This window comes from Mauremys reevesii, linkage group 11 (assembly GCF_016161935.1).
Source record: "Mauremys reevesii isolate NIE-2019 linkage group 11, ASM1616193v1, whole genome shotgun sequence".
In the NCBI taxonomy this organism is placed as follows: Eukaryota; Metazoa; Chordata; order Testudines; family Geoemydidae; genus Mauremys; species Mauremys reevesii.
This window is the reverse complement of record NC_052633.1, coordinates 47,332,019-47,358,891: the sequence shown is the minus strand read 5'-3', so window position 1 is coordinate 47,358,891 and position 26,873 is coordinate 47,332,019. Positions and strand designations below refer to the sequence as shown.

The following is a 26,873-nucleotide window of genomic DNA, read 5'->3' as shown; positions in this document are numbered from 1 at the left end:
GATCTGCTTAGCTCTTGGAAGTCCAGGGGCTCCGGGCTGCTGGCCCCGTGCTGCCCGTGGTCCCTATGGACAGCTCTGTCCACCATTAGGGAATTTTTCCCCTGAGAACCCCCTGTAACATTTCGCAAACCCCTACCCCAGTTTGGGAACCACTGCTCCAGATGAATGTCAGTACTGCACACACCTTGCTCCCCTCTGACAACCCATGAAACAAGATGAACAATGGGAGCTATCATACTTAGCAATTTTCTTAAAGCCTCAGCTCCTGGAGTCATTTGATTAGGTGACAACCACAGCCTTCATTTAAAAAAAAACCAAAAAAAAAAAAAAAACCACACAGTTCTGGCCCTCAGGCTATGTCTACGCTAGCACTTTTGTCAGTATAACTTTGTCAGTATGTCACTCGGGCGTGAAAAAACACACCCTGAGCGACAAGTTACACCAACAGAAGCACTGGTGTCAACAGTGCTATGTCAGCAGGAGAGCGTCTCCTGCTGACATGCTACCGCTGCTCATTTGGGGGTGGCTTAATTACATCAACAGGAAACCTCTCTCCCATTAGCTTAAAGTGGCTACCTGGGAGATCTTACAGCAGCACAGCTGCATCGGTACAGCTGTGCTGCTGTAAGCTCTCTAGGGTATACATGGTCTCAGTTGCAGAGAAAAACTTGAAAAACGTGAACACTAAAGGCTCAAAACCCAGAATGCAACTGATTAAAAATCTTATATTTTTTTAAGCCAATCTCCTGATTTTGGGGGCCTGAATCATGATCTCTGAGCACTTGAAGTTGGTGTTACTGAAACCACTCCCACTGAAGCAGCAGGAATCACTAAGGATCCTGGCTGCTAAAACCCTTTTTCCATCGATTCATCCAACCTAGAAATTCTTGGGGGTAGAAGGATCCATTAATGGCCTGCTGTCTCATTGTCTTCAGAGAGTGGCAAACTCCTACAGCTGGCTCACGATTCCTTCTGCTATAAGGCACTGACCTTATTCCTCTATGCACAAGATGAGCACAACCCACACTGTGTGTTCTGAAAGCAACCTCAGCATGCTTGGAAACAGTTCTTGACACAGTCTCTTTGTTTTGAAAAAGGAAGCATTAAAAAGAGATATGGACCAAAGCTGTTAAGTTTGGACCTAGGAAGTGCGGGAGGGAGAAGAAATCAGATACAGAGGTTTGGTGCATCCCATTATAATGACATGAGCCTTCTGTCAAATTTGGATTCAGGTTCAAATATCTCCAAAGTGCAGGGTTTGGGTTCAGGCAAGTAGAGTAAAACTCCCCGTCGTCTCTGGCTGAAGTAAAGATTACGAAGAGAATGAACTCCACTGAGAAGAGTCATTATAAATCAGATCACTCAGACGCCATTTTTATTTTCTTTTCTCCTGCAGCTGATTAAGTAGCTGGCAAAAGGAAGAAGTGTAATTTGTCATCTGACTAGGGACAAGGAACTGAAGTCTGCTTGCTGTGATGTTTCTGAACAGCTGGAAAAGAAAAGAGATAAAATCTCTGTTACTAATTTAATATTGGACATGACAAAAATAACCCAGCAGTATATCAGAAGGCAGACAGAATAAACCAGCTAAGGGGGTAGAGTCTGCTGTGAGATACTATTATACTTTATTTAAAGTGAGATGGAAGGCCCAAGATTCCTGTAAATCTCCTGTGACTGGCACATACCTGGTATTAGCCTTGATTAAGTCGCTCTCTCAGAGTAGCCCAAAATGTTCTAGCAGGCAGCTATCTTTATATAATCCTTTTTTGGTAGTGTAATTGTTGCATGTCTGATAGAGTGCAGTTTAAATATACTGCGGTCTATACCAAACTATCACTACTACAACTCAGCTGTGAATGGTATTTGGGTGAGCTGAACAGAGAGGATGGGGGGAATGGTTATAAACAGCTATACAGCATCTCCTCAGTAGGGCAGCTGTTTGAAGCAGATAGGAATGTCATCGTGAAAGAAGAAATGGATCCAGATCATCCCTGTGAAATGGGATGTTTTGCTCCACTAGTTTTACAGAGATTTATTTGCCTTAGACCTTTTCTTAAAGTAATCAGAAACCTTATGCATTTTGGTTTAAACATGGGATGCATCTGGGTGCCAAAACCACAGTACTAAATGAGAAGCCACTTCCAATTTTAGTCAACCAAGAGGTGTATGAGAACAGCTGCAGAAAAAATATACAACATAAACTCTTAACACCATTACCACATTGCAACCCTAAGCAGTTGAATATTTGGGAATCAAAGGAGTTAGCAGCTCATATAGAAGTTGTCCAGATATTCTGTCTAATATGAGTTATGTTATATTGCAAGTGTTGGGATCAGTGTGGCTAACGCTCCTCTGTGGATTAATTTGTAGGATATCAGTTTTGGTGCTGACACACAATGAAATTACCTTTGATTCATTACATGAAATGAGATATGGGTCCTGAGATATTGGAGCCAATGGAGTTGTACCAGAGTAAAACTGGGGTATCAGATGCATAATTCCAACTACTCTCCAAAGTTCAGAGGGCCGACTCAACATGAATCTTGTTCAATGGTGATGAGTGGATATGCAAAAGAAGGAGCTTCTTCCTACCCTTTTCTTACTAGTTTTGCATTGTGATGTATCTCCTCCACAAAGACGACAGTGGAGACTGCATGCCTGTACCAAAATACAGTACTGCCCACCCCAAGCATTCAAAAACCACAAGTCAGGACCCTGAAAATCTTGAGACTGGGTTAAGAATAAAAAAAATTTAAAAATGCACAATACATTTTGGTCTTCTTTTGTTTACCTTCATTTAAAAAAAAACAAAACATTTTTAGCATAATACCAGGGACATGTTTTAAAGCTTTTCTCCACAACCATAAGAGCTAAAAATGTAGTTTAAAAAAAGAGCTGACATTCTCAATTATTGGCATGAGTCCAGGAGATGGGGTTTAAAGGAATATACCAAATATTACAAGACTTGTGATAACATTGTAAGAGTTGGCAACACTGATTCTGGAGTAAGTCTATACTGCAGAGATAATCTGGGCTCTTACCCTGGGTTTAGCCCTAACCCCGTCTACCATGCACCCAGTCAGACAGAATTCGTTCAACCTTCCAAGTTAAAAGGAAGGTTCATTTTGACTTGACCGTTTGTGCAGGAGAAACTTTATTAAAAAGGATTGGTGGTTTGACCACAGCAGCACCAACCTTTCCTAAATGTAGCCAAAATGGAGGTATTCCCACTGAAATCCCTACCATACCTTTGGAAGTGAGTGAAGGTGCTTGTTTAATTCCATGCTCATTTTATCTTCTGCAGGATTCCTTCAGCTCCAAGACGAAAGGGGAAAGAATATGGTACAGCCCACACAAATAGGATGGGGACTAAAAGGAATCCTCCACAACAGACCATGCAATCAAAAGTGTAGTGCTGGGAACATTAGCTGAATAAACGATGAATAGATTGTATGAGCCACCTTGATTAACTGATCATTTACCCAATCAGCTAAAATGGAGCAAGAGTACTCAGAAAAACCCAGGCAAGAGTTTAAATTAATGATAGTGGGACAGCCAATCTGAATCCCATCTTCTTCTGGCTGGCCAGTGGGTGGCAAAGCACCCACTAATAGGCCCTGCGTACACTCTCCCCCTCCCCTTTCAGTGTGAGACTTTCCTGAACCCTGCAGATCCAAGCAAGTCTCCCATCTCCCACCCATTAAGCCAGGAGGGTGGCATTCACTACAGAGCAATTGATTATGAGGGTGTGACTGTCAATCATGTTGGTGAGTGACGCTAACCATTGCTGCAGCCTAAGCAGGGTGCAGCAAAGGCCACTTTTAAAAAATTATGACAAATTATTTTTTATTACTTGCTTGTTCATCAGGATGGGATGCAGCATTTGTTGGTTTATTTTTGTCTCCCTACATCCTTATCTCCCCATAGTTTTCCTCATATATACAATATAGTAATGCACAGTATCCATAGCTTTTCAGTGTAAGAAAAAGGCCAGTGGTGGACACAGCGCCACCTCTCAACATCACAGAACACTGCACAATTATGTGAATTTAAAAAGAGCACCACGTTCACATGAAGACTGACAGTTTAATAGGCAGAAAGGCAGCACTGGCATTTAGCTGGGACACTAGGAAGTTTATTAATATTGGAATATTAAATGACCACAGATGGCTAGAAGCTCAGTTTTGTGTCTCATCTAAAACATACCACCTCCAACGCAACTCCTGTCCAGCGCTGACTCAAAAGGAGGAGTGTCATTTTTTGACTCACCCACTATATTTCATTTAGCCCCTAAATTTTCCTTGGCATTCTCCCACTCAAGGCCAAACTCTGCTTCACTTTTGGGATCTGACAAAAATATAGCACTAGGCAAGCTGGGCATACTTGGAAGAGCTCTCCCATCTCCCTCCTGAGTTGGCCTTCCCGGTAGATAGGGCCTGCCCAGTATTAATAATCCTCTTTTCTACCTAAGGAAATCATGGTTTAATTCCATCACAGTGTGTCGGTCTGGTCTGGTCTCTGCCAGCAAACACTTTTCTTTCCTCATTTTCTGATAATTATTGATATTTTTGAATGGATAGATACTTAAAACCCCAGTCAGTCATGAACCCTGCCCTGGTATTTGGGCACTAACAGTTCTGAAATTAGTTATTACAAAGAAATAATATTGAATAGGGACAGCAGAACTGAAATCTAAGCTAATGTTGCTATGGTAGCCAGCAGCAACTCCATTTGCTTAGAGCTGAAAGGTAAACAATTGGTTGTAGCTGGAGAAGGCTAGATGCTGACTAATATACACTAAAATGGAGGAGCGGGGAGAGAATAAAAGCCAAGAGCTTTCCTGGATGAACCTCTTCTGTAACTTTGAACCATTTAAGTAGAATCCTAATAGAACTTCAGCACAGTTTGTGTGTTTCAATTTGATAGAAGCAGTACAGTAATTTCAGTCCACAGTCCAGGTCGTCAGCAACAATGACATGTCATAACAGGGCTTACTTTCAGTATTTTTTCCACTGCCACTAACATAGGTGGAAGAAAGGCAGAAGTTTTCTGGTTGTAAAGCTCTAGAATACAAGATCAGGCTTTTCATCAGCTGCAATTTTTAAATAAAAAAACCCAAACCACTGGTGATAGACATAGCTTTCCACTTAACCTTTTATTGGTTCTTAAGGAGATCTGCAGAGGGGGAAAAGAGGCTTGTGAAATTTCTCCTCTTTATGATGTATGAAGACCTGAGAGGTTTGTTTAAAGATGTTGGGAACCCAGGGGAAGGGTTCTGCCTTTTTAAAAAAAATACAGGTCTTGTTTACACAATTTTTCTGCAGGGAGAGAACTAGCAACATTATTAAATCATTAAAAATGAAACCTGATGAATTGTGAGGGGAAAACCACTTTCATTCAGACTTTGTGAAACTCATGTTTTTTCTTTATTTTTGTTAACACTTTACTCAGATACTTGGGAAACACTTAGGAGAAAAGATGTCTTTGTTAAAGAGTCAACATTTCCATTCCATCAAAAAGCCCGAAAAAGCTCATATCAACAATAAAAACAAGAAAGGGGGAAATCATATTTGACTTCCCTAATATTCTTAAGGTAAAAAACAAGCAGAAAAATGAATATTTCCTCAAAATTAATAATTACTAGAGCTGTCAATTAATCACAGTTAACTCACGCAATTAACTAAAAAAAATTAATTGCAATTTAAAAAATTGCAATTAATCACACTGTTAAATAATAGAATACCAATTGAAATGTATTCAATATTTTTGGATCTTTTTCTACATTTTCAAATATATTGATTTCTATTACAACACAGAATACAAAGTGTACAGTGCTCACTTTATATTATTTATTACAAATATTTGCGCTGTAAAAATGATAAAATATTTTTCAATTCACCTCATACATGTACTGTAGTGCAATCTCTATCATGGAAGTTGAACTTACAAATGCAGATTTTTTTTTGGTTACATAACTGCTCTGAAAAACAAAACAATGTACAATTTTAGAGCCTACAAGTCCACTCAGTCCTACTTCTTGTTCAGCCAATCGCTAAGACAAACAAGTTTCTTTATATTTACAGGAGATGCTGCTACCTGCTTCCTATTTAAAACATCACCTGAAAGTGAGAACAGGCGTTCACATGGCACTTTTGTAGCTGGTGTTGCATGGTATTTACGTGCCAGATATGCTGAACATTTGTATGTCCCTTCATGCTTCAACCACCATTCCAGAGGACATGCTTCCATGCTGATGATGCTCATTAAACAATAATGCGTTAATTAAATTTATGAGTGAACTCTGTAGGTGAGAACCGTACGTCTTTGGCTCTGTTTTACCTGCATTCTGCCATATATTTTATGTTATTGCAGTCTCGGATGATGAACCAGCACATGTTCGTTTTAAGAACACTTTCACAGGAGATTTGACAAAACGCAAAGAAGATACCAATGTGAGATTTCTAAAAATAGTTACAGCACTTGACCCAAGGTTCAAGAATCAGAAGTGCCTTCCCAAATCTGAGAGGGATGACGTGTGGACCTTGCTTTCAGAAGTCTTAAAAGAGCAACTCTGATGCAGAAACTATAGAACCCAAACCACCAAAAATAATTTTTTTTTTTTAAATCAACCTGCTGCTGGTGGCATCTGACTCAGATGACGAAAATGAACATGCATTGGTCCACCGTGCTTTGGATTGTTATTGAGCAGAACCCGTCATCAGCATGAATGAATGTCCTCTGGAATGGTGGTTGAAGCATGAAGGGACATATGAATATTTAGCACATCTGGCATGTAAATATGTTGCAACATCGGCTACAATAGTGCCATGTGAACACCTGTTCTCACTTTCAGGTGACACTGTAAACAAGAAGCGGGCAGCATTATCTCCTGTAAATTGTAACCAAATTTGGGTGTCTGAGCGATTGGCTGAAGTAGGATTGAGCGGACTTGTAGGCTGTAAAGTTTTACATTGAAAAATAAAACAATGCAGTTATTTTTTGTATACAATTCTACATTTGTAAGATCTTTGTCTTCATGACAAAGAGATTGCTCTACAGTACTTGCATGAGGTGAATTGAAAAATACAATTTCTTTTGTTATTTACAGTGCAAATATGTGTAATAAAAACAATTATAGAGTGAGCACTGTACACTTTGTATTCTGTGTTGTACGTGAAATCAATATATTTGAAAATGTAGAAAACATCCAAAAATATTTAAATAAATGATATTCCATTATTAACTGTGCAATTAATCACAATTTTTTTTAATCGCTTGACAGCCCTAATTAAAAATATTAAGATTATTTAAATTAAACATTTGCTAGGTAGACTATTTAGCGTGTCAATGCCCTTTGCTGTGCTGTGATTTATGTATTGAAACTGAAGTGAAATATCATTGTTTTACAATAACTGAGATACAGATTCAATACACACTTGATAGGTGACCAAACATGAACTTTGCTCTCAGTTTCACAAATGGCTTTGCAAGAGTCTCATTGCAAAACCTGCCTTGAGCCACACATGATCTTTTCCCTTGCTAACAAGATAGATCTGCTGTGTTGTTGGTTTGTTTATTAATCCATGGTATTGTGTTCAAATTAGGAAAATCCCTCATTTCTTATTTCAGTTATGATATGTCCTTTTCCCTAGACCACTTTCGGTTTTTAGTTTCAGCAGAGCTAGTAAGCTAGTTTTCCAGATAAGGACACTTCAGACTCTCGGGTCACAGGGTCCACCTACGTTGCTGTGCTGTTCACTTCTCCCACTTCAAGAGGTGCTGCATGATGTGGAGCATGAGTTTATTTAATGCTGAGAGCTGTGACTCCCTTAGGAATCAACATGTCTAACTTTCCCATACCTGGGTGGGACACATCAGTGGTTGTTACTCTCTTCTGTTTAACAGGGAAGCAAAATATAGCCATTATTCTCTTGCTCCATGCCCCCTCCCCTCCACTCCATTTTGAGCATATTACCTATCCCCTCCCCCTCAACTCCATAGATCCGCCCAGTGATGTCTCCCCCTGCAGCCATCTGGCAAGGATTGGCAGCTGGGCCTGGTCTGGATCATAACGCTTGCAGCTGCAGGTCTGAATTCACTAGCTTTGCAGGGAGATCCAAATTTGCTTGAAATGTTCCTTTTCCCAGGACTGTATCCCACCCTCCTCCAGGAAAATATATGGAAAGGGATTGAGGGCTTGAGAAACTCTGCACGGTTCCCCTTGTGACACTGGGTAGAGATTTCAATGTTGAGGAAGGTGCTGGGAGCACTCGCCCTCAAACTCCTGCTACCTGGGCATCCCCAGGGAACTTCACTCCATCCTCACGGACCCCAGGCTGTCTACATCAAGGTCAGGGCTGGCTTTAGGCCAATTCCACTGATTCCCCAGAATCGGGCCCTGCACCGAAGAGGGCCCTGCTCCGGGGGTCTTCAGCGGCAGGGGGGTCCACTCCGGGGGTCCTTCGGTGCTGTGGAAGACCTGGAGCGGACCCCCCGCCGCTGAAATACCGCTGAAGCCCCGGACCGCCACCGAGTATTTAAATCGGGCCCTGCGGGTCATAAAGCCGGCCCTGACCAAGGTATATGCAGTATCTAAGATTCCTGGTCAGTCTGGGCCAATCCTCTTCTCATTGATTTAAACAGGAGCAAGATTATTCCCCTTCACACCAATCTGGACCTCATCCTCAGAGCAGCCATCCAACCACCACACTGCCACCTGGCTGCTGAATTCAGGCTATTACAGTGAGGCAATTCCCGCTCAGAACCAGCCTGACATGTTTTCACATAACTAGCAGAGGAATCTGAAAACTTTGCAGCCCTAGAGCGTTGGAACATACCTTTCCCATGCATAGCCTTTCATAGCTGCTCATGATGGCTGCAGCCAGTGCTTTGGGGACAACCAATAGGAGTATTTGAGTGGAGCAAATTATATTTCTCGGCCTTTTCATGTATAATTCTTACACACCCCGAGTCCATTCCCCAATCTCTAAACCCCACTTGTAAGACCAGGATTTTTCTGCTTTACCCCCACTCCATAAGCAAGACCCCATGTTCTCCCTAGCAAACTGGATTTAAATCCTGCAGCAAATGTAACCCCTACTTGGAGTTTGCCAGCTCCTGGAACTCTGAATTGAGGCTCTAAGGCAAACTTTCCAGGGTCACGCCCTGCCCTTATCCCTGTTCATGCCCCTCCCCCCTTGGAGCCAGGGCCAGGAGCGGGGCTGCAGTACCGGGGGTGGGGTGGGGGGAGAGGGACGGAACATGGAGAGGGGTAAGGGGGCCAAAGCTGGGGCCACAGCTGGGGGTGGGTCTAGGAGTAGGGCCAGGGCCAGAAACAGAGACATGGCCAGGGGCCATGGCCTGGGGGTGGGGCCACAGCAGAGGTGAGTGGTGCTCCCTTCCCACCCTCTATGGGGGCTGGCCTGGGGGGCATGCCCCACAGTTTGGGGACCTCTGCTCTAAGGGGTACTAACTTATGGACTACAACAAGCACGGCTACCAGAGCCCTCTGAAACCATTTTCCAGCATGCTTGGAGTCAAGGGAGGGGATAAATGATGTATTTTATAAAGCATCATATATAAATAAGAATGACACAAATCTACCTCCCACACATAACACAGTGTTCTGCCTAAACAAGGACATGATCCTGAGGGGTACTAAACACCTGTAGTGAACAGCAGTTTGAGGGTGCTCAGCTTCCCTCAAAAATCAAGGCTAGGTTGCAGTTGTACACTGCAGTGCTTCAGTATAGACACTACCTATGCCAATGGGAGGGATCCTCCCGCCGGCGTAGGTAATCCACCTCCGAGAGGCGATAACTAGATTGATGGAAGAATTTTTCTGTCTACACCGGGAGTTAGGTCAGTGCAGGTACATCTCTCAGGGGTGTGGATTTTTCGCCACAAAGACCTGGTCTACACTAAGTTTATTTCAAATTTAGCAGCGTTAAACCGAATTAACGCTGCACCCATCCACACAACGAAGCCCTTTATATCGAAATAAAGGGCTCGTAATATCGATATCTGTAATCCTCCCCGACGAGAGGAGTAGCACTGAAATCGGTATTGCCATTTCGAATTAGGGTTAGTGTGGCCGCAATTCAATGGTATTGGCCTCCGGTACCTATCCCACAGTGCACCATCGTGACCGCTCTGGACAGCAATCTGAACTCAGATGCACTGGCCAGGTAGACAGGAAAAGCCCCGAGAACTTTTGAATTTCATTTCCTGTTTGCCCAGCGAGGAGCGCTGATCAGCACAGGTGACCATGCAGTCCCAGAATCAAAAAGAGCTCCAGCATGGACCGTACGGGAAATACTGAATCTGATCTCTGTATAGGGAGATGAATCTGTTCTATCAGAACTCCGTTCCAGTGGACGAAATGCCAAAACATTTGAAAAAAATCTCCAAGGCTATGATGAACAGAGGCCACAACAGGGACTCAACACAGTGCTGAAACTTAAGGAGCTGAGACAAGTGTACCAGAAAGCCAAAGAATCAAATGGACACTCACGGAGGGAGGGGCGACTGATGACTGTAGCTATCCCACAGTTCCCGCACTCTCCGAAAACCATTTGAATTCTTGGCTGAGCTCCCAAAGCCTGAAGGGTCAAAAACATTGACGCGGGTGATTCAGGGTATATGTCATCGCCCTCCCCCCGTGAAAGCAAAGAGAAAAAAATTCCTCTCTCACCTTTTTTCAATGTCACTGTATGTCTACTGGATGCTGCTGGCAGATGTGGTGCTGCAGTGCTACACAGCAGCATCTCCTTCGCTTCCCTTGCCTTGCGGATGGCAGATCGTGCAGTATGACTGATATCCGTCATCGTCGTCCCGTGAGTGCTCCTGGCTGGCCTCGGTGAGGTTGGCTGGGGGCGCCTGGGCAAAAATGGGAACAACTCCCAGGTCATTCTCTTCTTTAAGCTTTGTCTAATGGAGATTCAGTCCTGCCTGGAATATCAGAGCAGCTGGAGGCTGCCCTCCCCTCCCCACTTTGATCTCTGCTTGCAGAGGCAATAAAGTCAGTGTTGTTTCAAATTCATTCATTCTTTATTACTTCATCAAACAAATGGGGGGGATAACTGCCACTTAGCCCAGGACGGGTGGGGGAGAAGGGAAGCAACGGGTGGGGTTGTTGCAGGGGCACCCCCTAGAATGGCATGCAGCTCATTATTTCTGCGGGATCTCTGGGGCTCTGACCCGGAGCAGCTGTCCTCTCTGGTTCTTTAGTAGACTTGCCTGATATTCTAGGCAGGACTGACTCTCCCTTTAGACAAAACTTAAAGAAGAGAATGACCCGGGGAGTCATTCCCATTTTTGTCCATGCGCCCCCGGCTGACCTCACCGAGGCCAGCCAGGAGCACCCATGACAACAGCAGACGGTACAGTATAACTGGTAACCATCATTGTCAACTTGCAAAATGCAAGGGGATGCTGCTGTGTAGCGCTGCAGTACCGCGTCTGTTAGCAACATCCAGTAGACATACGGTGACAGTGAAAAAAGGCTGAACGGGCTCCATGGTTGCCATGCTATGGCGTCTGCCCAGGCAATCCAGGGAAAAGGGCGTGAAATGATTGTCTGCCATTGCTTTCACGGAGGGAGGATTGAGTGACAACATTTACCCAGAATCACCCGCGAAACTGTTTTTGCCCCATCATGCATTGGGATCTCAACCCAGAATTCCAATGGGCGGTGGAGACTGCTGGAACTATGGGATAGCTACCCACAGTGCAACGCTCCAGAAATCAACACTAGCCTCGGTACATGGACGCACACCGCCCAATTAATGTGCTTAGTGTGGTCACGTGCACTCGACTTTATACAATCTGTTTCCAAAAACCGGTTTCTGTAAAATTGGAATAATCCCGTAGTGTAGACATACCCAGAGAACCCCAGAGCAGCCATCCTTATAGCCAGGGCTGTGCATAGTTCACATCAGTAATAGAACCCATCCCCACTGTGGAACTGTACTTCAGAATCAAATCTTTCATTAATATAGGTGTATGCACATTTCTAGCCCAGTTAGTAACAAATATAACCTTGAAAACACATACTAACATTAAACTGTGGTGACTGCAGCTTGAAACAACAGCTATGACAAATCTCAACTACCTCATTCATTTCAATAGACTGAAATAATTAACAATGTTGACATTGTTAATTGTCATATTTAGGTTTCAGAGTTAACAATGCTGATCTTTTAAATGGATATATTAATTGCATTTACTTATACCCCAATTCCAGTCTGCCCCCTAATCCTCCCCAGGGGTCAAAAGCCCCAAATGCCTGCTACTCAGCTGGAAAAACGTAGTTTTGCTCACGTGCTTTGCTGGAGTGTGACCAGAGAGCAAAGAATTTTGAAGACCCAAGCCTCAACTGAGTATCTGGCCCTTAACCTCAGAAAAACATCAGAGCTCAGTCTAGCAATACTGTATTATACCAGATATTAGACTAGGTTAATATTTAGGAAGCAGATCTTTTATTTTATTTATTTAACATAGGTAACATCTACTGATTCCTTTAAATTGGCATTGACCATCTGAGACTCACTGCCCTTTCTAGCGGTTTTAATTTTAACTCAAGCTATGAATATCTTCTCTTGCCCCCTTATGAAAACAATGTGACTTGTATATATTTCTTTTAATATACTGTAATGAAAGGAATGTCTAGTCCATAGTGATTGGCACAGGCTAGATGCCTGAATGGATAGAATGATCTATATGAGTGATTTTCAACCTGTGGTCCGTGGAACTCAGGGGTCCAAGACTGTATCTAAGGGGTCTGTGAAAGGTGACTATGAAAATAACATTTCAGGTCACAGAAAAGGCACTCCGTTTTTCTGATCAATCAAAAGTATGTGAATACCCCCACCTACAGGTCAAAACCTGGAAATGTCATTACCATAGAAGCCCACAGTGTAACGCCCTCTCTCACACTGCGTCAAATGCCATGCTGAGCGCGTGCAACAACATTTATAGTTTAATTCTGTTCAGTCATTTTTCAGTCTAAGACTTCTATGGAAGGGGTCCCGCACCTCCATTTGAAATATTTTAGGAGTCTGCAAATGAAAAAAAGCTTAAAAACCACTCATCTATATATTGAACTTGTGCATTATTTTTAAATAAATTGTTATATCTGCTTGTAATATACACTTCAGTGTGCCATCCTTTTTAAAGGATGTTCTTTTTTTATCATCTAGATAAAAGAGTTACTGTTTAGGGCTGTGGAGTGAATGTAAATATACATCAATTAAACTGTTTGTAGATTTACAGATACACCACAAGCTTGGTATGGACCAAAGTCTGATTAGCATTCTTACTTTGTTTGCCAGATCTATGTATGATTATTTACAAAGAATTACATGGGAGGGGGTTGGTTTTGCTTTAAAAAAAAAAAAAGAGCTATACTCTTGTTTCAAAAGAAAAACCTATAGTAAGTTCTTCAGTGCCGAGATTGTCTCTTACTGTGTGTATGTACAACATTTAGCACAGAGGCTCTGATCTCAGATGGGCCTCTAGGCACCACTGTAATACAAATAATTAATACAAATACCAAGAGCTCAGAATTTGTGAGCAATCTGCCAGTATCAAAGCTGTGTATTGTTGGAGAAAAGGAGATTGCAGTTTTGAAGTTTTGGGGACACCATGCTAGCCATATGAAAACCTTTATTCTAGAAGGTCTGAAAATTACTTTGACTGTATCCCTTTACTTTGATGTAGCAGGCCTATATTTTATTCTGTATTGCTCAAAGATTGCGCCTGTGATCTACTGGATCATCTGTCAGTATTCTTCTTCACTACTTTTTTATATTAAGGAATAATATAATAACTAATAAATTTACAAACAATCTGAATAAAATTTGAGATGATTATAGTTGTGAGGAAAAAATTTAAACAATAATTCATGTATGTGATCCAAACTAGCTAATAAAGCAGGGCCTCCCAGAGAATTCCGGGGGCCCGGGGTCTTCGGCGGCGGGGGGCCCCCGCTCAGGGGCGGCTCTAGACCCCAGCGCGTGGGGCCAAGCAGGCGCGTGGGGCGGCCCTTTCCCTGGGGGGCGTCTTCCCGCGGCTCCGGAGCCCGGGACGAGCGGACCTGCCGCAGGCATGACTGCGGCGGGTGCCGTGGTCCCGCGGTTCCGGTTGACCTGCCGCAGTCATGCCTGCGGGAGGTCCGGCCGAGCCGCGGGACGAGCGCCCCCTCCGCAGTCATGCCTGCGGCAGGTCCACTCGTCCCGGGCTCCGGTCGACCGGAGCCGCGGGAAGACGGGAAACACTCCAGGGGCCCCGGAAAACACTCGTGGGGGCCCCTGCGGGACGCGGGGCCTGGGGCAAATTGCCCCTCTTGCCCCCCCCCCCTCTGGGCGGCCCTGTAATAAAGCACCTTCTTTTTTCACAAAAATCTTTTTTGGTCAAGTGATCAAGAAGCCCAAGAGCTTACCTTAAGAGATGTAATATGTGATTGTGATGTGTATTGATTGGCATTCCAGAGGAGACATAACCACCATTGCGGAAGGCAGCATGATCTGAAGGAGTGAACACAGGGTTGAGAAGTCACATTTCATGTACATATTGATACATGCACTCAGATACCATGCTGGGGGGTGCATTAAAAATACAGAGCTAGAGGCGCAGAAATCCTGGATTTCGTTAATGCAAGTGGCAGCCCCCTAGCAGCAGTTTGGTTAGTTCTCATCTTGCTTCCTGTTTCAGAGATATCCAGCCTAGAAGATTTTTCTTTTCTTCACAGGTGAGGGAATTTCTGGTCAATCATTAATTTATTATTGAAATTAATCTATTTAGCACAGTAAATTTTCAAGGTGCTTGGCACATCCCCCGCCCAAAGGAATTTACAAACCAAGATAAATACAACAAACAAGTACAGGACTAGACCAGGGAGAACAGCCCAAGTGAGGAGAGCTTATAGGTGAAGAGAAGAAAGGCCACTTGGCAAAGGTGGATTTTAATAGAAAGAAATAAATTCCATCACCTAGCTCTTACAGAGCACTTTTCATATGCAGTTCTTAAAGCATTTTACAGAGGTGGTCTGTATCACTATCCCCATTTTTTACAGGAAGGGACACAGCCAGTGGTAGAGCCAGAATTAGAACCCAGGATCTGAAGAAAGAGAAAGAAATGGATTGGGAGGGAAAAAACAGAGCCAGGAACTGGGTGATTGCTCCATGCAAAAGCAAGAGTGCAAGAAAGAATCAAGAGGTAGTGACACGTATGGGAGGAGTAAGTAGTGAGCAAGAGAGCAGAAGGAAATGACATCAGGGAGGGAAGTGGGGGGTGGGGGTAAAGCTTGAAGGTGATGACAAGGACCTCAGATTTAATGTAGTATGAGACAGGAAGGGATTTGGGGCAGCTGGTGACATGGAGGGAGTGACAGAAGAAAGATGGTTTTAGCAGCTGTGTTTTGACTAGACTGGAATGGGGAAAAGGAGATGGAAAGAAGCTTTTGCTAACCAAAGCGAGGACAAAGGACTTAACAGTAGGAGTGGTCAGGAAGGGGCATATTTGTTGGTGTTCAAGAGGAAGATAAGAAGTGACAAGCCTTAATCAGACAGACTGAATATAAGGAGGGAAGGAGAAAGATGAGCCAAAGATTATACTGAGGTTGAAAGCTTGGGAGATGGGAATGGTGACATTTTTATTTTACCCGTGTCCCTCTCTTTTTTCCTCCTGTCTTTCACTTTGTCTTTTCTGTCTAGAGCATCCAACCATACATGTAATAAGCCTCTGATAAGATCTGATCTCTTGGCAGCATCTCCACACTACAGTAAGAGTAGCTTCAGAAAGTTGGGTTGCTTACATGATCCATGACACTCTGCATTGCCATAGACACTGAAAGAGTGGCAGGAGGCAGGATTTCCCCAATACTAATTTCTCCCTACTGTTACTCACACCTTCTTGTGAACTGTCTGTAATGGGCCACTCTCTTACCACTTCAAAAGTTATTTTTCCTCCCTTGGTATCCTGCTGTTAATTGATTTATTTCGTTAGACTGACCTAACAGTTGGTAAGGTACCCCCATCCTTTCATGTATTTATACCTGCTCCTGTATTTTCCACTCCATGCATCTGATGAAGTGGGTTCTAGCCCACTAAAGCTTATGCCCAAATAAATTTGTTAGTCTCTAAGGTCCCACAAGGACTCCTCATTTTAGAAGGAGGCAGGGTCGTTTTCCAAGTGCCAGATTTGATTTGTCAAGGCCTTACAGGCTGCAGTGTGCCACATGCAGCCCATGGTTCTGTTCTGTGAACAAAGACATGTCCACTTCCCTCCCTTCCTTTCCTCCCCACCCCCACCGCTACATCCTCAGCTTCAATGATCATCCTCCTTATTCCAAAAACGATGCAGAGAAAAAGCATTGCAGGCATATGCAGGGGTGGGGGGGGGGGGGAAGAGAATCATAATAGATGTATTTAAGAGTTAAACTACATCTTAAAAAAACATATGTATGTCTCTCTTTCTCCAGAAAATTAGAGAAGAAGGTTTTTGATAAGCAGCGAGAATTTGCTTAGTTTTGATCCACTAGATAGTAGCATCCAGTGCAATAGGTTATCATGCTTGCTTCGCACTTATGGTGACCTGGGATCTGCTTCTTCACTGCTTTACATTTTGTGTAGTCATCTGCATCTGTGCAGAGTCAGTGTAAAATGCAGTCATTTGGATTTGATAGCAGCTTGTGTCAATTTGCACAAATGTGACTGCACAAGGAAAGCAGCAGTGCAGAAGCAAGGCACCTGGTGTCCAATCCTTATTCCAGGTCACAAGAAAATGTGTACTGAAGATAAGATTACCATCAAATACTGCTACACAATTTAGTACACTAGGTGGCAAGGTAGGCCCAGGCCCAGGCCTGTAACAGCAGGGGACAGGATACAGAGGGACTGGCATAGCTGTGTGGAGAAAGCTTGCACAATATTTTCCTGCTGGTCCTAGTTCAAGACATCAGTATTAGTTCCTTACATTAGTGAGTAAAAATGTAAATACATATTCAAAACACAAAAAACCTGAAAGCGATAGCAGTTATCATATAGACCACAAGATGGCAAGCTTTAGCATCCGTTTCAAGGAGGCTGCATTGCAAACACCCTGTACAGAGTACAGTATAATGTTAAACGACTGTATCTTGGCTTTTAAAATGCTTTAGGTCTTAAAAAGAAGAGTGGCCCCAAAAGTAGGGCATGGGAAAAAAGAGTGGAGCTGGACTTGTCATACAAAAACTTGCAGCCTCTATCAAAATTGAGCAATACTAAAAATTTCCTTACAATCCAATTACATAAAATCTTTAGTTTACAAAAGCAAGGAGGTGTTTTTTTTTTTTTATAGTAACACCTGATGTAAAATTGTCAAACAAGCAAAAGCCCAGTGACAGAACTGTGTATCCAAAGAGCTAACAGCCATTAATTATTATATCAGGTAGTTGACTTGAAAGGGGTGTTACTAAAATTACAGTAATGTCTCTGCACCAGAGTATGGCTCCCTGTTCAAATCTGGGAGTACACATTATTCTGACAGTAATCCCATTGATTTCAATGGGACTAGAGCAAGGGATTACTTAACATAAGTATGGGCGGCAGAATTTGGCCCTCTGCAAAAAGGGATTTAAGAGCAGTTTTCATAATACATTACTATCATTCTCTTTGCCAGGATCTGCTAATCAGCCCAGAAGGGCATTTTGCTCATGGAGATGATTTATTTACTCAGTGCAGGAATCTCTGCTCAAAACTGTCTGGTGCCTGTAGTAAACCCAGTGGATGCCCCCCCCCCCATCTCTCATATCTCTAGTCATCTGATTTTCAGATTGCTTTAATTGAATATACACCACCATGGGCTTTGAACAAAAATGAAAGGGACAAGTACATGATGTTTCAATAAATACACTAGTGAAGGAGTCGGTAGAAACACTGAAGAGATAAGAGTCCATGTCAACTCAATCTGCACATCTTAAACATATGCCACTACATTATCAAAGCAGCATGCAGGGATTTGGCTGTGCAGTTCCTATTAACTTTAATGGGGAGTCATGTGGCTAAAACCCTATGCTCCGCTTTGAAAATGCACTTGACGTGTGGCTGTGACCGCTTTATCTATGTGCTCCATAAACCACCCAGCGTTTAGGTTTCCATTAATCTAACTGCAGTTAGATTCTGTTTTTAAAGGAAATGCTTTCTGATTTGCCCATGGAAACATTTCTAACACTGGTTCCTGACTAAGAATCCAAGGTGAAAAGGAAGAAGAAATCCATCACCCACAAAGTTAGCATAAGCTCCACTTAGAATTTGGGCATCCAGCCCCACCACTATGGCAGATAAAGGAAAGATACGTGATGGAGGAGGCAACTGCATGAGGAAGGAAAAGATTTAAGAGGTACGGTCTGTAGTTCCTTTATGGAAGAGAAACTCTCCAATTTCCAAAGTAGTTTTCCAGTAGGAGAAACCCTACCATGTCTCAGCTACAGATGGTCTGGGTAGGTTTGGTGCTAACCCAAATCTAACCCAGAGCCTATCATTTGGGTTGAAGGCCAGATCAGGGCTTCAGTATAGATCTCATGACAGTGAGATCTTACAAGTTGCTCCTGCTCGACTGCAGCCACATAAAAAACTGGGACCAGAAGAGAGACCTCATCCAGTCTGGGATCTGACCCAGAGCCAGAACTGGAAAGGAATCAAATCTGAACACTCAGCCCCCTCCATGAGTGTCTGATTTAGCCCAACTCTAATTTCGAGGGAGGACAGTCTTCCAACACCCCATGATTACACTCTTACCCTCCCAGGAACAGTGGGGTTTATCAAGATGCAGATTACTTAGAAAGCAGAGGGTGTGATAGGAGAACCCTTAATCTGAAAGGCTAGACACGTTGTAGGGTTCAGAGGCTTATTGCTTAGTTAATGTTAGATCCCTGGCTGTAAGGCAGAATTCATGTACAAAACAAAACCGTGGGTGAAATTTTTCTAGTTTTCAGCTCCTTCCTCAGCAGTATGAAGGGCCCCTGCACTGCTGAGCCAGTGTGGGTTCTACTGTTTAGAGGCAAGGCTAGGATTTTGGGAAGGGTACACAGCAGATACTCATGGTTTGTGTGGGCCTTATTCCATCAGCGTGCCCTCATTGTCTGTGTGATCGGGGATACAGAAGGGGTGAGGCCAGTGGATCTGCTGCTACATGGATCAATCCACAACATCTCTACCTTCCTCTTTGTGGATCAGGGGCTCATACCGCACCACCACATCTAGTCCAGAGCTGATGGCAAGTTCTTCTCCCATTCAGTGCCTTGTGAAGATCACCAGCACACATAGTACACTTCCTGAGAAAAGGCTAGATCCTGCTCCTATTCAAGTCCCCCAATGCATCAGTGGTGCAGGGTTATGCCTGAAAGGTGGATCCAGAGTCCTAGGCTAGAGTCCATTATCTTTTGACAATACCTAGCTACAAAAAGGATTGTGACAGTGACAGGCTCTGTCTTTTTGTGAAGGAGAGCTGGCTGGAAATCGCTTTCCTTCCAGACATATCAACTCTACCATTAAGATTTCATTGCAGGATCAAATCAGACAAGGAAATGAACCTTGAGTGAGCAAAATTGGTTGAAACACAAATATCCATGGTAATTAATGACAAACATAGCAAAGTCGCTATGAAATCCATTACAAATGTGACAAGTTGTTCTTTATCAGAATTGTTGGGTGCCAACTATCTGTCACGAGTGCTTGACGGAGACCTAGTGGCAATCCAGATATTGAGCACTGCTATGGAGGAGAGGCGGCCAAGGGAGAAAGCGAGACAAGATGGAAAAGAGAGTCAGGGCATCAGAGTAAGGATGAAGTAAAGGAGGCTCCTCCTCTTCCCTTTTGCTTAATAGTTAGGGACAAATAGGGAGGAAGTAGCTTGGCACTGGAAGGTCACAGGCAGGAAAGGCTGAGGGGAAAATGGGAACATTCAACTTTTTTTGTTTTTTCCCTTCCACCACACATTTTTGAATGTCAAAGTTTTTCAACCAATTCTAGTCTACATCCAGTTAAAAGGGCAGGAGGGAGTGGGGAGAGAGTCAACATAGCTCCTGAAATGAACGAGGGCAGCCATTTTAAGCATTTGATATTAATTCAGACTGGATTTTGCAATCAAATGGAGCTGAACATAAGTCCAACCTAAGGCTTGGACTCAGGCTCACATCAGGAAAGGAGTGCAAAGAGTGCCCATAAGTGAGTGATAGGAAGACCGATAAGCCTAGATACATTTCCCCCCCCCCCCCCTTAATCTAAAGGTTTTATACTGTGAATACCCATCCCTGTGGTATTCAAGCCCTGGACTGGTAATTACATGGCTACAATAGAGGGTGAAGGACTGTGCTTTGTCTAAAGTACGGTAAGAGGCTGGGAATAATCAGGCATAGGAATGTTGCAGCTGTGTGTTGTGTTTTTGTTTCCTTGTTCTGTTTAATAATGAGTTTGTGTAATGTGTGTTGTGTCAGGGGACACCCTGAAGACACACTATTCATCTCTTTGGACTTCCAGTACAACTGCAAAACCCCCATGGCAATCATTGCTGGGCACGAAGGAAAAGGAGAGGGATTGTTATGGGTGCTCATGTTTGTAGATAGCTGAATTTTTTTTTAAATGAAGATGAAAGAGGCTGTTAATATTTATAGGTAGAAGGTCCAAAGATTGCACTATGCTCAAAAACATTACAAGGGTGGGTCTCTTGAACAAAAACCAGCTGGAAATGACTCTTTCAAAAGAAACCTTTGTAACACTGAACATTTAAGATTACTTCCCCATTCAGATCCATACAAGGCTAAGCAACCTGTCAGAGTTCAGCAAGTAAATAGGTATTATAATGGGACTGAAGAGGTTGAGTTTATCTGACTCATTTTCCTCACACATTCCAGCGTGTGCGCAGCTCACTTACTGAAGTAGTTGATAAAGCCCCAACTGACCTCAAGAGCAGATAATTTATTGTGGCTGGATTGCTCTTGGAAAATGATTAAACTTTGTAATGTTTATGTTGCCCTGGAAGCAAATATGTTAACTGAGTATTTGTTCAAAGGTGTGGGATTGTCCATAGAGTAGTAGAGTAATGGGAGATTTTAATATCACTTTAGATAATTAGGCTATGTGCTCTAGAGAGTGACTGATCTGCCATACAGTACCTAAACTCACTTTCTCAAAATATTTGTGGACTGGCACCATATTGCCATATGGACCTTTTAAAGGCCCCAGTGAGAAAGTGAACCTATGATCCTAGTGCACCATTCACAGCTGGGGCTAGGTGCTCAGGGCCTGTCTACACTTTAGGGTAAATGCACTTTGCAGGGCTGTGATTTCTATAGCACTCTAATGGGCTGCAAATTCATTAGTCCACATAGACCCTGTATGAACATGAAGGTTCCCTAGCATGCATTGACATAGTAACGTGTCAAACAGCACTACATAAAAGTGCATTAGCAGGGTCTATACAGACCAATTAGTGTACAACATCTTAGTTTGCTTCAGAAATCACATCTCTTAGACCCCATTACCCCACCATGTAGACAAGCCTCCAAGTGCATCTAGTGAGACTTATTGCTCCTGAAGAGAGGTGCAGCTATAGTCAGGGGCTGGTTCAGGTTGCTAGTGATGGGCAAATCTAAGCAGGTGAGGAGGTTCACTTAGGCTGTACATCCATCATTTCAGCATCTTATTTAGAGGCTTCTAGCCCCTTTCGGTTAAATTCATGTCAGACTCCAGGACAGAGCCATCAGGAGGTCCACTGCCCTATCCCATCTTTGAATGCTGAATTAAGACAGACAACCAAAAAAAGAAACTGGTGCCTTTTGGTTTTCACACTCAGCCCTCAGGGTTTTTTGTTGTTTTTTTGGGGGGTGAGGGGAAGGGTAGAGAGAGGGCTTGCTGTACAGAAGAGGGGGAGGTGAGGCAGCTAGCAAGATAGGGGAAGTATTTAGATTAGAGTAGCATGGCATATGGGAAGAGAGAAGGGCTTTATATTAAAACCATAACATGGAACTAAAACCATGGGCCTGAGATAATTGCCTCAGACACTTGGCTTGCCAGTCTATCCCATTCCCACAGCACTAGGCTGTCTTCTCTCTTTAGAAGAATCTCTTTGGAGCATGGACTTTCTTTGTATGATTTCTGTACAGTGCCCCATGGCACTATCACAATATAAAAATACCTGGTGTCAATGTATCAGCTACAAGCCAATATTCCCCTAGTTTCATCTTAGGCCCAGAACAGTGGGATGACTGAGAGGAATTATTTCAGCTCAGTGCTAATGTGGACACGAGGACAAACGGATATAAATTGTCAGTCAGGAAATTTAGGCTTGAAATTAGACGAAGGTTTCTTACCATCAGGGGAGTGCAATACTGGAACAGCCTACCGAGGGAAACAGTGGGGGCGAAGGACCTCCATGACTTTAAGATTAAGCTAGATAAGTTTATGGAGGAGATGGTATGATAGGATAACGGGCTTAGTCAATAGGTCAATTAAGTGCCACACTGGTAAATAGTACAATGGGTCAATGATATGATATTCTTAACCTTTTTCCAGAGAGTATGGCTGGAGAGTCTTGCCCGCATGCTCGGGGTTCAGCTGACTGCCATATTTGGGGTCGGGAAGGAATTTTCCTCCAGGGAAGATTGGCAGTGGCCCTGGAGGTTTTTCGCCTTCCTCCGAAGCATGGGGCAGGGGTCGCTTGCTAAAGGAGTGGGTGGATCGGCTTATGTGGCCTGCATCTTGCAGGAGGTCAGACTAGATGATCATAATGGTCCCTTCTGATCTTGAATTCTATGATTCTATGACACGTTTAGTGGTACTTCCATCCCAGATGAAACTAAGGAAACACACAAGGAATGAAAACGACAAGCAAAACAAACTAAACTCAGTCCTTGTACAAGTTCACGTCTGATTCATGTTCTGTGAGAATGTACCTGTTAATACTATTTTATTGTAATAATGCACCCATTTCTATGATAAATGTATATGCTTCTCTTAGGAGCATTTTAAGATCATTTGTTTCAGATAAAAAACCCCATCAAGAACATTTAGATCTGGACGAATGAAGTTACAAAACTAGGACAATGTTAGATGATATTAAATACCTCAGATGCTCTGAAGGATTTCAGTCAAGGAAGAGAAATGAGTCGCTGCTTAATCATCACACTAATATAAACATGGAAAAGCAAGATGGTTTCATATCCTCCTGGAAACAAGGTTTGCTGTGGCTTTGGTGTTATGAGCTTGTCAGATCTCACACAATGAGCAGGTTGGAAGCTTGAATGGAGTCCTATCTAACTGTCATCACGTTGCCCACAGGGGATAATAATTGAGTGCCTCCTATTCAATCACCACTTTCTCCTGAATCAACTACTAACTCAAAACCACTTCATAGTGTCAGAAGGCACCACGGTGGTGGAATTGTTCAGTTTGGGGTAAGACCGAAAACTACAGTCCTGAGCATTTGTGGTCATTAAATGTCTTCACTTTTTTCCAAACATTCTCTTTGATCCCACCTGTCAGCTCAGTAGTGATGGGGCTGAATGAAGTCTTTCCACCATCTTCTGTCTTGTACTATCTTTACAGCTTTGATCTTCTGAGAAGTGAACATGGCCTGTGTTTGTCTGGGCAACCACTGAACCAGCATGCTTTAGATTAGTTTTCCCCAACAGTAGGGGGTTGTAATCCAGATGTCTTGGTCAAATCACAGCATGTGTAATTACTGCATTGCAGTCAACATGCCTTTCCATGACTGCTTAATCCAGGGGATGACTTCAGGAGATTCAGTATAGTGACACTAGGTAGCACAAGCTGCACTAAATAGTCTGGGAGTCAGAAACAAGTACATGGACAGGTGAAGCATTTGATATAGGTACTACAGTAGAACCTCAGAGTTACGAACACCTCAGGAATGGAGGTTGTTCATAACTCTGAAGTGTTCGTAACTCTGAACAAAACATTATGGTTGTGCTTTCAAACATTTACAATGGAACATTGACTCAATACAGCTTTGAAACTTTACTATGCAGAAGAAAAATGCTGCTTTCCTTTTTTTTCTTTAGTAGTTTGTCTAAACACAGTACTGCACTTGCTTTTTTTTTTTTTTTAATCTCAGCTGCTGCCTGATTGTGTACTTCTGGTTCCCAATGAAGTGTGTGGTTGACTGGTCAATTTGTAACTCTGGTATTCATACTTTAGAGGTTCTACTGTATTTGTAAACACATTTGATCAGCTTTTGCTTATTGTGCGAAGAAAAGGCTTGACAAAGTTATTGTTTGATATGATAGTTTTCTTTCCTTGAAAGCAGGAACTCAGTTCCATTTATTATATCTTCTTCACTCCCTACAGTCTCCACACTGTAAAGAAGCTAAAAAATATTCTCCATAATTGAACTCAAAAGCAGAAAAGCCAGGATGTAAGTAAGGCTCTTTATTAATTCAGACCATAGCAATCAATACTTGCAGAACTCACTAATACCTCATAGGGCTACTGATCAACAAAATAATTAAGCTGAACATTTCGATTAGAAATTTGAGACAAACAGCACACAAAGATAGACTGTAATAGGCTCTAGTATCCTGGCTCCACTAACTTGAGAGCCAGGATTTCACCCTAAACCTTTATAACAAAACAGAGGAGAAAAAAAAAGAAAAAAGGAGTACTGAAGTCTAGAAACAGAAACCTTATACAAAGTAAGGCTGTGGGACAGATCCTCTGGTCCAGCTGTGCTGTGCTCAGCACAGCTAAGCACTAGGAGAGGCAGCAAAGACTCTGTAACATACAATACTCACCACCCATAGAACCCACTGATGTAAGGGTGCCACGCTGCAAGGGAACCTCATCTTTGGCACCTCTTGCAGGCTATCTGCGGCTCATTGGGTCTTCTGTGGCTCTGTCCTCCGGCTAAGTCATGTAAAGTTCAGTTTCCTTCCAGGGTAACAAGGTCCAACTGAAAGTTCACAAAATGGTTTCAACACAAAAGAACCTTCAGCCCCTTCTCTTGGGCTATTCCTCAGCCCATCCTTTTATTGTGGGGGAGGGGTGTCAATCTTCAGGTACTCCCTGGGCTCAATATTGCTTATGTTAGGCTTGCATACCCCTGCTTTAAGGACTGGTAGAAGAACCCAAGGTTCCAGCCCAGAGACCCTGTAGTAAGCAGCAAGGTCTGCTTCTCCAGATATGCTGCTGCTTCCTTACCTCCAAGCCTTCTTGTGCTACTTCCCCACTGTCTGTGCTAACACAGCCTCATTTTGGTTCTCAGGCCTCTAGCTTCTCTCTTCTCTACTAAACTCATAAGTCTTCCCACCCCCCTCAGGCTTTGCTTTTACTGATCCTACCTCAGGGCCTCCCCTACAGGAACCTAACCTACTTCCTATGAAGCCTCCTAGTTAGCTTCTTGTCTGTTTAAGCCCTGTCTCAGAGCTCTCCCCTGAGCTGCTCCCAGCAGGGTTTCTCTCTGCAGTAGAATATTATCTCCTTTACAGTCTCTCCCTGCTGAGTTTCCACCACTCCCAGTTCATTATAAGGCCCAGGTGCCTAATTATCTTTACCTAGCTCCATCTCCTCTGGCCAGGAGGCAATCAGTCACAGGTGCACTAATGGGTGCTTAACCCCTTCATCTAACAGGTGATGGGAATAACCCGCCACGGGTACTTTAAAGCTACCTTTGTGGCCCCAGTACAGCAGTCCAATCTGCACCGTCCCAGAGCTTCAGGATTGTTGTCCTTTATTCCTAAGTAGCTGTTTTACAGCTGGCAATCTACAGAGTGTAAGGATGCCTAGCTACATTGCCCTTTCCTCTTCACCACCTCACTACAAGAAGGTGGACCAGGTGAGGTCAGTGTAGAAGCAAATACAGCTGCTCTATATGACTCAGAGTTTCCCATGTGCCGGGGGAATCTCCAAGGAGATTTAAAGGCTTTAGAGCTGCTTTGCACTGCTGCAGCAATGTAAAGGGCTTGGATTGGGGCCAAGGACTCTAAAACATTAATTCTTATTGGGCAACAGCTTATAAAAAGATTTCTCTCTTTTAGCCTCCTGTAATGCTACAGATGAGCAAAGAGGTTTATTTACTCCCAAAGGATTGGTCCTGTGCTTTATTTATTGGAGCTTAAATTGTTGTTTTTATTAACATAATTAAGACATTTAAAACATATTTTCATATATACTGCAGTGCAATTAGCATTCAGGTGACAGATTATATGGTTTTACATTCAAATGCAAGATGCTTAACAATTCTGTTTCCACAGTGCTTATTACAACTATCTGATAGCGCATTCCTTTGATCTTTACCTTTCAGCATCCCAGTGCTAAAAGTTATCAAGTATTGTTCACATTCTTCTATTTCAGAAATACACAGTTTAGTTAGAAACAGGGGCGGCTCTAAGCATTTTGCTGCCCCAAGCATGGCAGGCAGGCTGCCTTTGGCGGCTTGCCTGCGCAGGGTCCGCTGGTCCTGCGGCTTTGGCACGCCTGCAGGAGGTCCTCCGAAGCCGCGGGACCAGCGGACCCTCCGCAGGCAAGCCGCCAAAGGCAGCCTGCCTGCCGCCCTCGTGGCACCGGCAGAGCGCCCCCCGCGGCTTGCTGCCCCAAGCACGCACTTGGCGTGCTGGGACCTGGAGCCGCCTCAGGTTAGAAACAGGTCCTGTGCTGGCTACTGACTAGAGCAAGAGTGCACATGATAGTGGATCAGACATGGGGACATGTAACCCATGAGACCAGTGGGTTACACATGCAGATGACAGTGCCACATACAGGGCCTGATTTTCCAGTGTCTTGGCTCTTTTAGTGACATTTGCTTTTGCTCAAGGCGGGTGTAAAATGTTCCCAGATCAGAATGGATGTTTTGCATTCTCGTTCCACAGGGGTTAGTGATTT

The 26,873-nt window shown here is 43.4% G+C and overlaps 1 long non-coding RNA gene across 1 annotated transcript; it reads right to left on the bottom strand.

The window, feature by feature from the left end:
- Positions 1-354: 354 nt before the first annotated feature.
- On the bottom strand, positions 355-25,495 carry LOC120374949. The gene is made up of 4 exons (XR_005586361.1): positions 25,194-25,495; positions 24,788-24,945; positions 14,441-14,525; positions 355-1,489 (listed from the first exon to the last, which is right to left on the bottom strand). It is a non-coding gene; the product is annotated as an uncharacterized LOC120374949 (long non-coding RNA).
- Between the last annotated feature and the right edge of the window lie 1,378 nt (positions 25,496-26,873).